Consider the following 7,745-nt stretch of genomic DNA (forward strand, 5'->3'; position numbering starts at 1 on the left):
ATTCTCTGTGTGATTAATATTGGCTGGCAATTCATGTATTAAATAAATAAATAAATACATAAATAAATAAATAAATAAATAAATTAATTAATTAATAAATAAATAAATAAATAAATAAATAAATAAATAAATAAATAAATAAATAAATAAATAAATATTATAGGACAATCTTACACAAATTGACTAAGTCCCACGGTAAGCTCAAGAAGGCTTGTGTTGTGGGTACTCAGACAACGATATATACAATACTTATACAAATACTTATACATACACATAAACGTCCATGACTCAGGAATAAATATCTGTGCTCCTCATCATACAAATACATGCCCTTACCGGGATTCGAACCCAGGACCATCGGCTTCACAGGCAGGGTCACTACCCACTAGGCCAGACCGGTCGTCAAATTCGTATCGTCAAAGTCGTGTAATATTCATCATGTGGCATCAATAGCTACTTTAGGTTATGGAGTACGAACACCGATTGCGCAATGACCATTCGGTTCATTGGATTATCATTTAATACCGTCAGCAGATCAGTAAACAGGGCAGTTAATTTTGTAGCTTGGCATATCTGGTCATCAGTTACGCAACTACTAATTATAGCTGCTAATTACAATCAGGGCCTGACTGTCACACCTACAAACCCTACACCTGGTGTAGGGTTGGTAGGTGAGACGTGATATTCAATCCAGAGATCGCGGGTTCGACCCCTAGATTGTGACTATGTGTTTCTCAGAATAGGTTTGATGACATGTTTTTATTAATGGTATCAGTCGATCCGGTTTGTTTTGAGGATCAAATGTCAATATGGGACCCATTACATTAAGGAATACAAAAGTCAGATATTACAGTCAAACGGATTGATTCGAACTTTAAGATATGTCATAAATTTGCTAAAAATACGACGGATCGGATATTATGTCAGTGACGTTTCTTCAAACAAAAAACTGGCCAAGTGCGAGTCGGATTCGCGCACCGAGGGTTGCGTACTTTTTAGTATTTGTTGTTATAGCGGCAACAGAAATACATCATCTGTGAAAATTTCAACTGTCACGGTTCATGAGATACAGCCTGGTGACAGACAGATAGACGGACAGACGGACAGACGGAGAGACGGACAGCGGAGTCTTAGTAATAGGGTCACGTTTTTACCCTTTGGGTACGGAACCCTAAAAATGCACTTTAGACAATAGCAAATTTTTGACGTACCTAAATCTCTTAAAGTTGGAGTTACGGTTCAAGCGCCATCTTGATAGTCACGCCTCGTTTTTTGCTCATTAATATTGTTTAAAGCAGCGGTTCTTAAACTTTTTTGGTGACGGAAGCCTTTTAGAAAGCAAAATATTAGACGGAGCCCCAAATTAAAAAAAAATCTTCCGTCACCATTGATCCGTGAACCAGACATAGAAAAGCTGGTTTTTGATTTATTTTTTATTTTTTCTCGCGGAGCCCCTACAGAGGCCCTGCGGAGCCCTAGGGGTCCGCAGAGCACACTTTGAAAATGGTTTAATGTGTAATATCGATAGCTTATTACACAGTAAACTAATGTGGTAGTGTGCAGTGAATGGAGAATTAATCTTGAAACGCGTTTAACTACCATTTTGGAGTCAACGGCCAAAAGTCCACGTGCTACTTGTAAAGTCCAGCTATCGCTTTACAAGTGCTAATAAAATCACCGTACACTGTCTTGCACTAACCGTACAATTTTAGTCGTATTTAAAGCACCTAATACTATTGCGGCCTAGGAGGATATAGCCAAACGGAGCCGATACGTCTGTAATTTGCTGTACAAAAAAGTCTGCCAATTTTTGCGGGGGAGGGGAACGTCAAATGTATACGTAACGTCAAAATAGCCATGTCAGATAAACGTCAGTCCATACATTGTGTATGACCATTGGCCGACTATTTTCGACAGAGGGGAAAGCCTGTTAATGGCTACTCCGTTTGGTTATTATGTATAATATTGTCCACGGCACGACACGCAACACTAACAATATCCGCACACTGGTCCGAAGATAGATCCCTTGGTTTCAACATCTTAATCACTGGTCCCCACTGGAACGTCGGAGAAAAGGTAAAATAATGAAATTTCTTAGCGTTAGACCCGTAAAATTAATTAAAGTGATAGAATTACTTTTACACAGGGATCAAGCAAGCTTTGGTAAGTATTTACTTACCTCAGTTAATTAAGGCAGTCGGACCGATATATTATTTCCGAGATTCAGATTAGTATAATTTTTTTTTTTTGTGCGTAAGCAGCCATCCTTAAAATTCGATTTAAAATGTAATCGCTGACTGTACTGATTTATCGGAATTTAATACATTTAGATCCGAAGCTAACCACATTAATTACCCACACCATGAATCTAGCAAAAGGTGTTAACAACTGAATCATACATTTTAACATGATTTGTACAAATTTCTTTGTGCCATTTTAATAATGATGTTAATATTACTTTATGTTCGCGCTTTTACATACATTTTCAATTTTAGATTAATTTTTATATATGGGCATTTTTTTCTGTAGATAGATGCACTGGACTTTTTTTTAGGATATGTAAATTTAATGTTACTTGTGCCCGGAATCATGAGCTGATTGCATGCTCCTAGGAAAGAAACAATGTCCCAAAATTTTCATACATTTTACGTACTTTCCATTTCGTTACCGCCGTACTCGGCCATGCAGTGTTTGAAAAATGGTAACGGAATGGAAAAATAAAGTACGGAACGAGTCGGCCATGCAAAGTGTTTGAAAAATGGTAACGGAATGGAAAAATAAAGTACGGAACCCTCGGTGGGCGAGTCCGACTCGCACTTGGCCCGTTTTTTGGGTTTTATAAAACATTTTTTTATTTAGAAATGTAACAATAAAGTAATAAAAGGACGGTATAAACCTATTTCTTCAATTATTTTTTAAATAAAGTCTATCTAAAAGCGAATTGGCGGAACTGTCAAAGGGACCATCATTCACCACGTCGAGTAAAGGATGACTCACGTTAGACCGGGACGTGTCCGGGCCGGAGCTTCCGGCGCTTCGTTTTCTATGGAGGGCATCACGTGATCACCTGTCATGTCATAGAAAAGTAAGCGCCGGAAGCTCCGGTCCGGACACGGCCCGGTCTAACGTGAGTCATCCTTAACGTTATAAAGTACTTAGTATGAGAGCGCCAATAGATGTTCGTCTAGTGGGTGAGTGCACAGCTGCTGTATAAAACCCTCCTTAAATACGTTAACTATTGACAGTACTCCCCAAGGCGAACCTACAATACACCGTTTAAAACAAACCGTTTCTTGAATTTACTTTTGTTTTACTTTCCTTCGCTATCCGAGTTTATTTATCTTCGTGCGGCCTCATGGGAACGAACTTGCACGATATCGATAAAGTTCCTTGACTTTGTTAGTACAAAGGTTTAAGAGTTATTCCGATAGACACACGCACGTCAAAATTGTACCTACTGGTACGTACTTATAGGAAAAAGTGGTCTGAAGGTGGCGGTTCGCGCCGCGACACAGACAGCGACCGAGACAGAAGACCGCGACCGGAGACCACGACCGTTACTTGACGGTAGGCAACGTATGTAGAGACCAAGAAAAGTCTTAAACGATTTTGATAGCATAAGCAGTGCGTTATTTATACGTCATATTTTCATAGAAGTTTGACGTTTAATATAACACTTGCACTGCGAGTGCTATCAAAATCGTTGCAGACTTTTCTTGGTCTAACTCTAGACGTATTGTAGGTAGGTATTTGCACGAGTACAACTCCTTTAGAAACATCTCCAACGTGACCAGACTAAAACACAAATAAAATAACGCGTAGACGCGTGCAAAAGTTGCTTATTAAATTAGTTAAAAAGTTTTTCTCTCTCAGCTAGGTAAATTGAATCTTTTCTTTGAACCAAATTTAATTAATTTCTTTTATTTAATCAAGGTAAGAAAAGAAAACCCATTTAGCCTTTTAGTAACTAGCAATTGAGGACGTGGGAGTGAAATAACTGTCTTTTCTTTTATTCGTAGCTGTGCAAGCCCTGGGCTACAAATGGGGCATTTTCTATGAAAAGGGACCTTATTGTCGATGGCGCTTACGCCACACAGCGTCGCGCGGCATTGTATTTATATCGGAGCATCGTTAATAATGGCCTAAGCGCCATCGACAATATAACTTTTTATAGAAAATACCACAAATGCCAACCATTTTATTCGTTCATTCGTCTATTCGCCTCTCTGTCGCTCTTGCAATTTGCAATACAGAGGCATATAGCCAAAACTTCATTTTTCGAGGTCCGTCGCTCTTATATTATATTCTACTAATAGAGAGGGAAATAGAAGAAACTTCGATTCTCGAGCTTTGGCGCTCTTGCATAATATTCGACAACATTTTCGAAAATATATTGCGCAAACAAATAGAACACAGCAAACAGTGTTGTAGTGTAGGTACATAAGGTAGGCAAATAAATGATATTCTGATTCTTATTCATATTTTCGAGGTTTGCAGTAGTTTCCGTAGCTTTGTAAATCGCAGGCCACAAACTACAACGAACATTTAAAATCCAACAAAACGGTAAACATTTAATTATGTCATTAAATTGTAAAAGGCACCCTTTTCAGGGCTTATTGTACGCCCCTACACATAAGGAGCAACCTGCTGTGGGCTGATTATACTCATAAACGGTACAGCGCTCTGCGTGTTCAATATATGTAACAAGAACGCATTCAGTGCTGATGGCAGCCGCCCAAATTCTGTAGTGCATCGGGGATGTGCGCGGAGGCGCGAGTAGACTGCTTCTACACCACCATACTCAAGCAAGCTACATTCCTTGTACGTAAATTGAGGGCCAGCTCCAACAGCATTCTGAGAATGTTAGCAATAATTGATTGCCTGTGTCTGAATAACTGCTGCTTCACGTAGTAATAAATAAATGTACAGTTATAGTTGTTAAGTATAGTTCTAACATGAAATAAAACTATGAAAACGGATTATATCGCGTATATTGAATTTATAATACATCCCGACGTTTCGTACCATTTGCAGCGTTCGTGGTCAACGGGTGAACAGGTGACGGGAGTTCTACCACTTGGATAAACACTTGGATAAGATTATTTATATCTCTAACACAATGATCTTGGATTGTCTAAAATAAAATAAAAAATATCATATTATTTTTATCTCCTTGGATTTCATGGGCCTTTAAATCCCGGTCTTTTGACAGGCTTACGTGGGGATATAGATCCAACACGTAGAGGCTCCTTGGAGAGCTTTAATGTTATATAGAACGCCTGCTGGAACCCGTTCACAGGCGCAACAATAGACAATCATGAACCGGTCGCAGCAGGCATTGGGATTATTGTAGAAAAATTGAACAGTATAACGGTCTATGGATTGAAGTTTGGGTGAACAATGAGACTGGGTTATATTGCAGACATCCGGGCACCTGCCAAAACAATGTTTTTACTAGTTATCGAGGCAGGCTGTGACTTACCGCCCACTAGATAGGCCTCTGACACTGCCGTCGTGAAGACGACCAGCAGCAACACCGGTGTAAGCGGCTCAGGGGTGTCGAGAGGTGCACGCCGCTTTCTACCCAGTGGCTCATAACAGCCACTGTGCCAACTCGCATCTTATGCATGTTTCACTTCCACCCCTGGAGCATATAGCTTTAATGACTCCTCTCGGGACGGCCAATGAAGGCAAGCCAGAGTTGAGAGTCCTGCGGGTCCCCTTGGGGTCCACTCCGACCGACGAAGACACGCCGGAGACGGAGACCCTGACCGACTCTCGGGAGTACTCGGGTCCGTGGGGTCGTTACTCGCCACAAGCTGCCCTGCGGTGATATTATTATTATTACGTATTTGACTTGATGTCGGTTAATGGCGGTTGAACGATCGTCAAAACTTCTAATGGCCGTCGTAATGGGAGTTGTTATCGATATTTCCATGGCAAATTGCACAGTTTTGGTACAGTACCTATATTTATGTATGAAGAAACATTGTTAACGAATTAAGATTTTTTTGACATGGTTAAAGTATTTTTTAGTGTAGGACTTTAATTCGTTTTTTTATGTATTTAACACATACCAACAAAAAGTATACATCTGTTTCTTACACTTTTATCTTGTCCAAAATTAATAAGGTTTTTTTCAGTGTTATTTAAAATTACTTTTTCTTACCATGAGTATACCTAATACGTTCCTCTAACTTAAACTTAAATTGCGATACCAATTTTAAGTTATCATCGAAACTAAAGTCACGGTGAGGTTTTGTAATTGTAACTTAATGGTATAGCCATATATAATCTGTGGTATAGCTTACAACTAAAAACTTTCACAGTGCCGACGCCTCTTTTACAAGCTTTTTATTAACTTGCAATGTACCTATGTAAGTAAGTATGTACCTATATGTAATATGTAACTATGTTTGTAAGGGTCAAATCTTGCAAGTTAAATTTGACCCACTTTACGGTTTCTGATGAAGCTGAAAATTTGCATACATATGTAAGTCGGGTGACAATGCAATATTATGGTACATACTATCGAGCTGATCTGATGATGGAGACAGGTCAGGAGGTGGTAACAGGAGGTGGTAATAGGAACTCTGTGATGAAACAACGCAACCTAATTGTGTTTGGGGTTTTTAGAATTCTCTCGATCAGTATTAGTTGCCTGTGGAAAGAAAAGTACAGTCAGCGATAAAAGCTTGTACCAAAAATGAATTTGTATGCAGAACAGTATTTATCTTTAACTGGTTACTGCCTAAACTGAGGCTTAGAACTTATGTCAAGTAATGACTTAAGTAATTGACTTACAAAGCATTTAATGAAGCAAGCATCGACAATTGTCTAGGCTTGCTCATTAAATGCTTTGATCGAACTATGCCAAGTTACTTTATAAAGCTACGTTCACATCAGTAAGAGTACCTATTTATTCATTTATCTTCATTTTGCAACTACTTGAAAATAAATGTTTCTATAGACATTACGCATTTAACGCATCTACATAAAAAGAGTAAGGCACTGTAAAATGTAATTTCAATAGGGAATATTACGCGAAACTCAGCGTGGGGGGCGCCAGGGCGCCACTACCACAATCTGAGGGTCTATAGCGAAACAAGAAAATTGAAATTTCGTTATCTCTGTCACTCTTGCAAATTTCGAATTTGCGTTTCCCGGTAGGTCCAGTCCTCTGTAAACAAACCGCCTTGATGCATCAATGTCATATTTTACATGAAGTTATACCCTAAACAGGAGCGAGCTGTCACTTTTTTTGCCATACTAAATTGAACCTTATCACTGAGCCAGAAAGGTGTTCGTACCAGACTAGAGAAAACGGTCCACATGAGATAGCAAAAGTGGGTCGCGGTGTCCCACTCGCACATGTTGCCAATGTTAAAAAAATACCATTTTGGTAGTATTTATATCAATAACTACTAAAATTAAATACCTTCTTATATTATTTAAGTGCTATATTCAGAGTGCGGTTCTGATATCTTTTACGTAATTTGTAAATAGTTATAATGTCAATATTATTAACTGATTTAACCAAGCATGTGCACAACAAAAAATACATTAATTTTAATATGGTAGACATTGTAGTAACTTTGAATATTAATTGGTATCCCCAACTTGATCAAGAAATTTTCAAAATACATGAATGGCGGCGCTCAAGATTTATTTGCGAAATAAAGTATAAAATGGGTAAAAGATGTTGTGTGAAAGGTTGCAGAAGTGAAAGTTTTGTTGATTGTGGT

General features: G+C 38.7%; 1 long non-coding RNA gene across 1 annotated transcript in view; it reads left to right on the forward strand.

Moving 5' to 3' along the window:
- The window catches only part of LOC134755231 (uncharacterized), a 234,391-nt gene extending 227,705 nt beyond the window's left edge, over positions 1–6,686 (forward strand). Inside the window, exon 3 of the long non-coding RNA XR_010129015.1 lies at positions 6,677–6,686. This is a non-coding gene — a long non-coding RNA (uncharacterized LOC134755231). The remainder of the gene's footprint in view (positions 1–6,676) is intronic.
- The last annotated feature ends 1,059 nt before the right edge of the window (positions 6,687–7,745 follow it).

This window comes from Cydia strobilella, chromosome 2, assembly GCF_947568885.1.
Source record: "Cydia strobilella chromosome 2, ilCydStro3.1, whole genome shotgun sequence".
Taxonomy (NCBI): domain Eukaryota; kingdom Metazoa; phylum Arthropoda; class Insecta; order Lepidoptera; family Tortricidae; genus Cydia; species Cydia strobilella.